This window comes from Montipora capricornis, chromosome 5 (assembly GCF_036669925.1).
Source record: "Montipora capricornis isolate CH-2021 chromosome 5, ASM3666992v2, whole genome shotgun sequence".
Taxonomy (NCBI): domain Eukaryota; kingdom Metazoa; phylum Cnidaria; class Anthozoa; order Scleractinia; family Acroporidae; genus Montipora; species Montipora capricornis.
In genome coordinates this window covers 9,187,849-9,195,740 of record NC_090887.1, presented here as the reverse complement: position 1 = coordinate 9,195,740, position 7,892 = coordinate 9,187,849, and the positions used below count along the sequence as shown (strand labels likewise).

At 39.8% G+C, this 7,892-nt stretch overlaps 1 protein-coding gene across 1 annotated transcript in view; it reads right to left on the bottom strand.

Annotated features, from left to right (window-relative positions):
* The window catches only part of LOC138050183 (uncharacterized), a 56,616-nt gene extending 49,619 nt beyond the window's left edge, over positions 1-6,997 (bottom strand). Inside the window, exon 1 of the mRNA XM_068896642.1 lies at positions 6,910-6,997. The gene's annotated coding sequence lies outside the window, so the exon portion shown is untranslated. The remainder of the gene's footprint in view (positions 1-6,909) is intronic.
* Between the last annotated feature and the right edge of the window lie 895 nt (positions 6,998-7,892).

The window sequence follows — 7,892 nt, the reverse complement described above, 5'->3', positions numbered from 1 at the left end:
AAATGTACAACAGAACGTTGATTGTTGAATGCTGTTCATGTTGGTCTTAGTAGAGTCGCAAACACTTATAAATCAATCAAATAAAATTCTGCATTGGGGTTACCAGCTGAGGCATTCTTCACATGCAAAACTTACTACCATTTTTCCTTGATTCATGTTTGATCAAGGCAGTTGACATAGCGGCTGTCTTCCGACTCTGAGCGACGACCCCGGCGACGACCAAGGCCCAAGTAACCGAACGAAGATAAAACAATCGTACCATCATGACAGGGCTCAACTAAAGCTGCATTTAAGAGTTACGTTCAAGCCATTAGAAAAGAAATTGATCGACGACTCGCTGTTTACCGCTCAAAAGAAATAAACTGATCCACATATTCGTCGCGATCAGTCACGCAACCTTCCGAAATTTTAGACTTTTTGGTCATTTAGTACTTGTCAAAAGGAGACATCAGTTTGTTTAATTTCCTGTTTGTTTATGATTTGCGATAATGAAAAGGGGTTGAATAGGCAGATAGTGAAGCGCCAAGACACAAGCACGATAACTTGCAACAATATGATAGCGCTTTCAATTAAAACTCTGAAATAACAAAAAAGCAAAGCTCTGAAAGAAATGGATCATACTTCCCTGAACCCATCCAACCTTCCCGAATCATTCGCGGGTAATTTGCATTTAGCACAGGAAACCTCTTTCATGAGCGAACGAGACCAGATATATTCAGCGTCTTCGGCCAAAGCTTAAACTTCGAGCCATTAATCACACCGGAAGGTACCGGTCATAAAGATAGCGAAAAACGGCTCTTGCTTTCGTTAAATCGTTCGCTACTTCTCCCACAGTCCCACAATAATTATATTATTATAGCGACAACTGAAAGAATCCGTAACAAATAAATTAAGACTATCCGATGGAAAGCCTGTTCGTGAACACCAAGGAAGTTCCGAAAAAATCAATTCGCTGATCAGAAAAACCGGTAAATACTTGCGATACTACCAAATGTTCGCGAATCTAAAAACGTTCCCAGTTTCACTGAATCGCTCCCTACTTCTCTCGCAACTGGATATTTAGGTTTCTGTTTCCCCACGATAACAATGGAGAGAATTACACAACCCAGAAGTATTTGGTCAAGTTAATGCGATGTTTACTTTGTCACATTTCGATGAAATGTTTATGTGATTCGCTCATTCTTTGAATTACGTCCATCTGAAGGTGGTTAAATGTTGACGGCCTGCTTTCTGTAACTTCTATCTTCTCGAGGCAGTATCAATAATGGTACAAACAATCCAATTTTTTCGTCGCTATGGGGCGCACACCTCATTTTTCAGATCTTGCGGGGCCAGCGTCACGACATCGTGACCAGTCTACTCGAGTGATAACACATGACACATCCCGAAGGCTAGCGGCGTCATCACTTCGATTCTGCTTCATTCTGGCGACGTGCTCTTTTTGTCGCCAAAAATTCCGAAGAGGAAAACACGAAGGAGGAGAATGTGAAAATTTTAAAGAGTTTAAAAATATTAAAACAAGCTTGAGACAAATGATTGACCAGCCTCTTGGTGAAACCTGATGCGCTAATGGAAACATTTTTGAAGCGTCGTTCAGTGGTTCGCGTTTCTTTGAGCAATATCGTTGGCTCTTGTCTGCAGAATCCGTAGGCTCAAATGCGACGGCTTGCTCCATTCTTAGGAAGACTCGAAAACCGAATCTTCTTTCCTGCGTGTGCTAATTGCCTGGTTGCCGTTGTTGATAGCACGAGATTCGTGCACTGCAAGTGGGCTAAAGTCGGTGCGCATGAGGCGCTCACAGAAAAAAGGATAGTAAATTATTATAGACGGAATGTGATTCTTACTGCAATGTAAAAAGGAAAGGCAAAAGGTAAGTTTGCTGATGAATTGATCATTTTGACACAGTGGGTTGGAAGACATGCACTCTAATCTCCGCATTTCATATTATAGAACAGGTAATTTATTCATTCAAATACAACTAAATTAGCGTACTTTTCAGCATACGAAATGCAGTAATTGAAGCGCAACAGAGCCGTTTGTTTAAACGCGTTAAAAATCTGTTTAAACGCACAAAAAATGCGTTTCCACGCGTTTCGACGAACGCGATTAAACGCGTTAAAACGTTGTTTTCTAAATTCACCTTAATCCCCCTTTTCCCAAATAGGGTCACAGATTCTGTTAAACCAATCAAAACTCGAAGTAATTACACGTAGCCGACACAAAGCACGGGAAAATGTGCATGCGCGAGCCACGATTGGTTTTGGTTTCACTTAGCAACTGTTTCACTTCGAATTGGTTGAAAAAATGGCGCGAGAACTTTAAACCAATCAATGAGTGAAGTAATCATAAACCCAAAGTAATTCGCTAATTACTTTCGACACTCAATTGAAAACCGCTCAAAGACTACTAATTCTAAGACTAATAATGCATGGCCACTATAGAGTGGTTTTCAATTGAGTGTCGAAAGTATTTATATAATTACTTTGGTTTTGCATTACTTCACTCAGTGATTGGTTCAAATTTCTCGCGCCACCTTTTCAACCAATCAGAAGTGTTCAACCAAAACCAATCGTAGCTCACGCATGCAAATTTTCTTGCGCTTTGTGTCGGCTACGTGTAATTACTTCGAGTTTTGATTGGTTTACTGGATTGCCTCCGTCCTTTTTGATTGGCCAAAGTAATTACTTTGGTTTTGGTTTTACGACATTCGTTAGAAAACCGCTCTAACACAATAAAACTATCAAAATAATATAAACTTACAAATAAAAACGTAGACCGCTAGAGCATTATGTATACGAGGGAACATAGCATGGCATGACCCCTGTCAGCGTAGTCTGATCGCTATCCCTTCTAATGAAAGAATTTCTGAGGCCGGGAGTGGTGTGATCATTTAGCATTTTGTACATTAGCGTTGACTTGGCACAGCGCCGTCTTGCATCAATTACTTCATTTGAACAAATATCATAATCAGCACCCGTGAGAACTCTATCTGCTCTTTGCTGCTTATCTTTTAGTACTTTGCCGAATATTTTGCCAACAAGGGGGGGGGGGGGGGTAATATTGAAATTAGGACTGTACGAGGCTCTTATAAACCGTTTCCAGTGTATTTAAAGGGGCTACGTCACGCTATTTTAGGTCAATTTGTTTAATTTTCTTAATTATGAGCTATAAACGAAAAATTGGCAGAGCAAGAGTCTTTCATTCGCAAAATCACGGCCAGTTAAAAACTGAGAATGATTTTCCAGCTTTGTAAATGACATTTTGATACAGACTGATATAAATTTGAAAAAAGGTGGGCCGACGTTTTTCAAATTTACCCAAATTCAATCCGTTTCAACCCCCTCCGTTTTTGTCCATCCATGTCCATTCTTGGCTTCCCTGTGTTTTGTTAGAGTTCTTCTATAGTTTTGAATAGTTATTTTGATATTTTAGTTAATTCTATGACCATTCGATCAATGCTGAAATTGCCTAAAATTGCATGACCTAGCCCCTTTAAAGGAACAAGAGCCTTTATGCGTTTCATCGCCCCTATATGCCCCCATGCTTTCTTGCAAATCACATCAATATAATTTTTCATCTACTTTAACTTTTTCCAGACGATAGGTTTGTGAGGACTAGAAAGGAGTAGTTGTTTCTCTCTATGTGCCATGGAATGACTGAGAAAGCTACAGTAACTGCCATTTTTGTGCCATTGCTATTCCGTGTGTCTGTAGGAGGTGTTTGCCGTTAAACTAAATGAACTTTTTTCTTTTAATATCAGTCTCCTAAGGTCCCCAAAGGTAGATGTGGGGATTGGTGGATTAGGCTTATAGTGTTTGTCGAATTTTGATCCCTTTGTATAAAGTAAGCAGACATCGCTGGCGTGTGGCAATGACTGCATTGTCTGGAAGTGGTGTGTTTTCAAGGAATTGTGATATTGTCACTCTCCTCACCACAGATAACTGCTGTGTTTTGGGGCGCCGAAGAAATAGAGGTGCGGACGATTTTTTTTTTTTTTTGTCTGAGAGCTCATGATCATGATTTTTCCATAGCGTGGGCTTTTGAAGAAGAATGTAGATAAGGTAATGCTTGTCGCGTTAACCTAGGGTCTGTAACAATTCAAAGTTGTGAAGGGATCTTAGCGCTGACTAAAAAGTCTTTTCAGCCCTTTGTCCTTCCTGAAGAACACAAATCATTCAGAGAGGAAGACGATAACCGTTAATCTGTTAATGTTTGTTCCTCAACTGTGATTTTATCGCAGGATTATTTAAACACTCGCGAGTGCCATGGTTTTGGCCGCGCGTGGGCCGAGACTGTCATGGGGACTAGTAGTTTTTACTCGGGGCCAAACCACAACGAAGCTATCATCGATTTACTCCCGCGTGTTAAAATAACATACCTGCCAACCCCCAGAGTCCAAAAATCTGGAGACATCTAAAAATCTTTGCCGTGATTGCAAGAATGTCATTCGACAATATCTGAATACTCTCCGAAAATAACCCGAAGCCCTTCCGAATGTTCCCGACGTTTCTCGGTTAGAACAGCAATTGCTATTGTTCCCATAACCGTTCCCACTTTCTACCACGCATTGTGCAATTTGATTTGCTGATTTCTGACCAATTACGGTACTTGTTAAATGTAGCCTATATCAAAACCAGAACAGCTCAAATGAGAGCACTAGAATCCAGTTCTTGTTTTATTTTCCTTTTTGACATCTCGAAGATAACTAAATTAATGTAAAAATGTTGAAAAAGACCACGGGAGGTATTTCCCGGGCGATTTGGTGCTCTAACCGGGAGATTTGATGAAAAACTTGGAAGACTCCCGGGAAAACCGGGAGAGTTGGCTGCGGTATGAAATAATCCTGGAATAAAATATCCCGCCAGCTAGCTACGCAGGCTACGGAAATTTGGTTTTATCAAATGAACTTAGTTGATAGCAATTAGCTAATCAACAAAGACAGATTGAAAAGCTAACGTTTATAGCGTCAGACACTACGACCACAGGTTCCTGATAAAATTGCTGAAGCGGAGTGGAACATAAGTTTTGGACTAAGTTTAGGTTATGGTTTTAGATAGGTTAGGTAGAGAGTTTAGGTAGCCGACTGTATTGTAGTTGTGTTTTGTTGTGTATGTTACTTGTGCGTCCGACCTGTCTTTCAAATTAGTCTTTTTTACTTTGGTTTCCAACTTTCGTTAGCTTTCACAGTTATTAAGGAAGCCATCACTCTTTTTCGAATTTCATTTTCTGTAATTTGTTCTGTTAGGAAAAAGGGTGATAAAGTTGTTGTTGTTGTTGAATTTCACTGTGTAATTAAAACTCCTGCACAGCTTGAAATTCGTACTTAACTTAACGATTCACTACAGAAAGGAAATATAGAAATACAAAGTTACAAGCAAGATACTTAAAACTTAACTTCAGAAACGCCAAAAAACTACGACTGAAATAAACAACTTACAAGATCTGTACGGCAACTCCGACTTACAAGAGGAAATACAATACTTTTATTACGAAAGACGAATACATAATAAAGGGACGAAATGAACGAAGGGAATTACATATCATTAGGCAACAGAACTCAAGTACATTGAATAGACGCGATGATGAAGCAAACACCGAATAGTTACTGCATGCGGAATTTAGGCAAATTTACAAATATCTCAACTGTTAAGCGACGACAAATGACAGCAAATTACACAGAGCCAAAAAATTGCCGATGTAGCAAAACTTGCAGAACTTGTAAGGATTGATTTCTCGTGTCTACACACCGAATCCTTGAAGCCTAGAAATTAATTTGTTAATTTAAGAGTAAGTGTCGCTGTACCTCTGACGACTTTGCTTCACTCCGTTAGCTTCCAATTTTCAAACGCTGACTACGAATTGGATAATAAGCCTTTTTTACTTTTGCCTTAGGGGTGTTGGGGGAAGGCGAATTTTCATTATGCATGGATTTGTGCATGTTTAAAGTCCGATCTCTCATCACTTGGCAACCGGCCAAAAAATCTGTCAAAACATTGTTGTGCAAATTTCTGAATGCCATCACAAACTGGCCACAGGCAGTGCAGACTAGATGTTGCTGAAAACACGTCGGGTTGATGGTAAAATAAAAAAAAAACCCGGGCTGTCAACGATTACTGACCATTGCACTTAACAAACGCTGGTGCAATTCCAAGCTGAAATTCTAGGAACTAACCTAAACTCGTCCTTAACTAAATGAGAAAAAAACAATAAATTGTCCGTTGTTATACTTGGAGCATGAATATCCACCAAAGTGGAACTACTAGCTGGGCCAAATGATCTACACTGTTCTGAAAGTACAAAGGTTTTGCTTTATGGAGACTTAAAAGATTTCATCACGTCGCTAAAAGTCAAATCACCTCAACTTCCTTTTTCTGACACGTAGCTTTAAAAAACAAATACCTAAAACTTGCCTCAAGTCTATCAACCCTCATTAATTCAGCACTAATTCTTGCTTTTCAATAGATCTGATCTCTCAAAAATTTAAAGGAATCACCATTTGCGTTTAGAGACAGCTTAAAATAATTTCGAGGTATGGAAAACTCTTTCCAAGACACACAAAAGACAGCCACAGAATCTTTCTCCCGTTTCCAGAACATGATATCTATCCAATTGAAAGAATATAAGCTTTTATGGATATCGGTAAATAAGCAGCGATTACTGAAAGTATCCAAACGTCGTACGCTCCAAACGAGATGAAAGTTTCCAGACTTTGTGGATGTTTGACGGCAAGGAAAGGTATGAAGTTCAAAATCAAGACTGGTTTTGCCCAAAGCGTTCATTCGATTGAAGATGTGATAGATGTTTAATTATTACCATTTTCCCACTAAAGTAACTACAATTAGCTTTACATAAACTCAATCAATTCCCACAAGACGTACCTACATTTAAATGTATCATCAACCCTCTTACCTTTATCTCCTTACCTCAATGTCCCTGTTCTTTGAGGAGGAAAGATTGCTTGACGAATAACAAGAATGTCTGCGTTAGAGCGCTACTGTTCTCGAAGTCAAAGACGGAAGTGGATTCACTTCGACTTACCCCCAATCTCGTACCCAGAGTCCTCGGGCTTTTTGGCCAGCGGGTGAGCGCCTAGAGAGACTCTGGGATTCCCAGAAAACGTGGGTTCCGGTCTTATTACGTATGCTTGAGTTTAACCGGAAACAGAAAAGAGAAAACCGTAAACAGTAGAAATGGCGGGTTGAAAGTGTTCGAGAAACAAGAATTTTAGCCTTACACACAAAGAAACTGGAGAAATGATCATTGGCTTGCTGTAAGAGCAAGTGAAGATGAAACCTCTGACGCTTTCGGTGAGTGTATTTTTAGTGTTTCAGCGTACATTCCATCGTTCAGAATGCCATCGTGCAAGCAACACGATCGACAATTTTTTCGTGGAAACGACACAAATGTCCTCTTCTTCTGCAATTTAATGTTTCCGTAATTCTGAATGGCTTCGACAAGACCTTATTCCACGGATTTCTCCTCAAAGAGACTGATGTAATGTTTTCCCACGGTACTTTTGTAATAGCAACAGTAATCACTTTTTAGCAGCGTGGGAAAATTCCCGTGCGGTATAAGACATAATTCAAACCTCATCGTTTTATTATTTTTGTGATTTATATATTTCTGAGGTAGAAAAAATCAAACAGCACTGAAACTAGTTTTAGATTTTGAATCTCCCTCCAAATTCTGGGGCTTCCGAATTACTTACCGACTTCCTGTCGGACTGTCATTGTTACGCAAGCGGCCAATCAAAAATATAGTTCAAGTCGATTATCCCAGAGTCTCTCAACACAGCGGTCAAATGAGTGCGCATGTTCAAGCCACGCGCGTGCGATTTTGGCGCGCGTGGGAATGGTTTGCACAATTTCCATAGAAACAAGTACGCGTCAAAA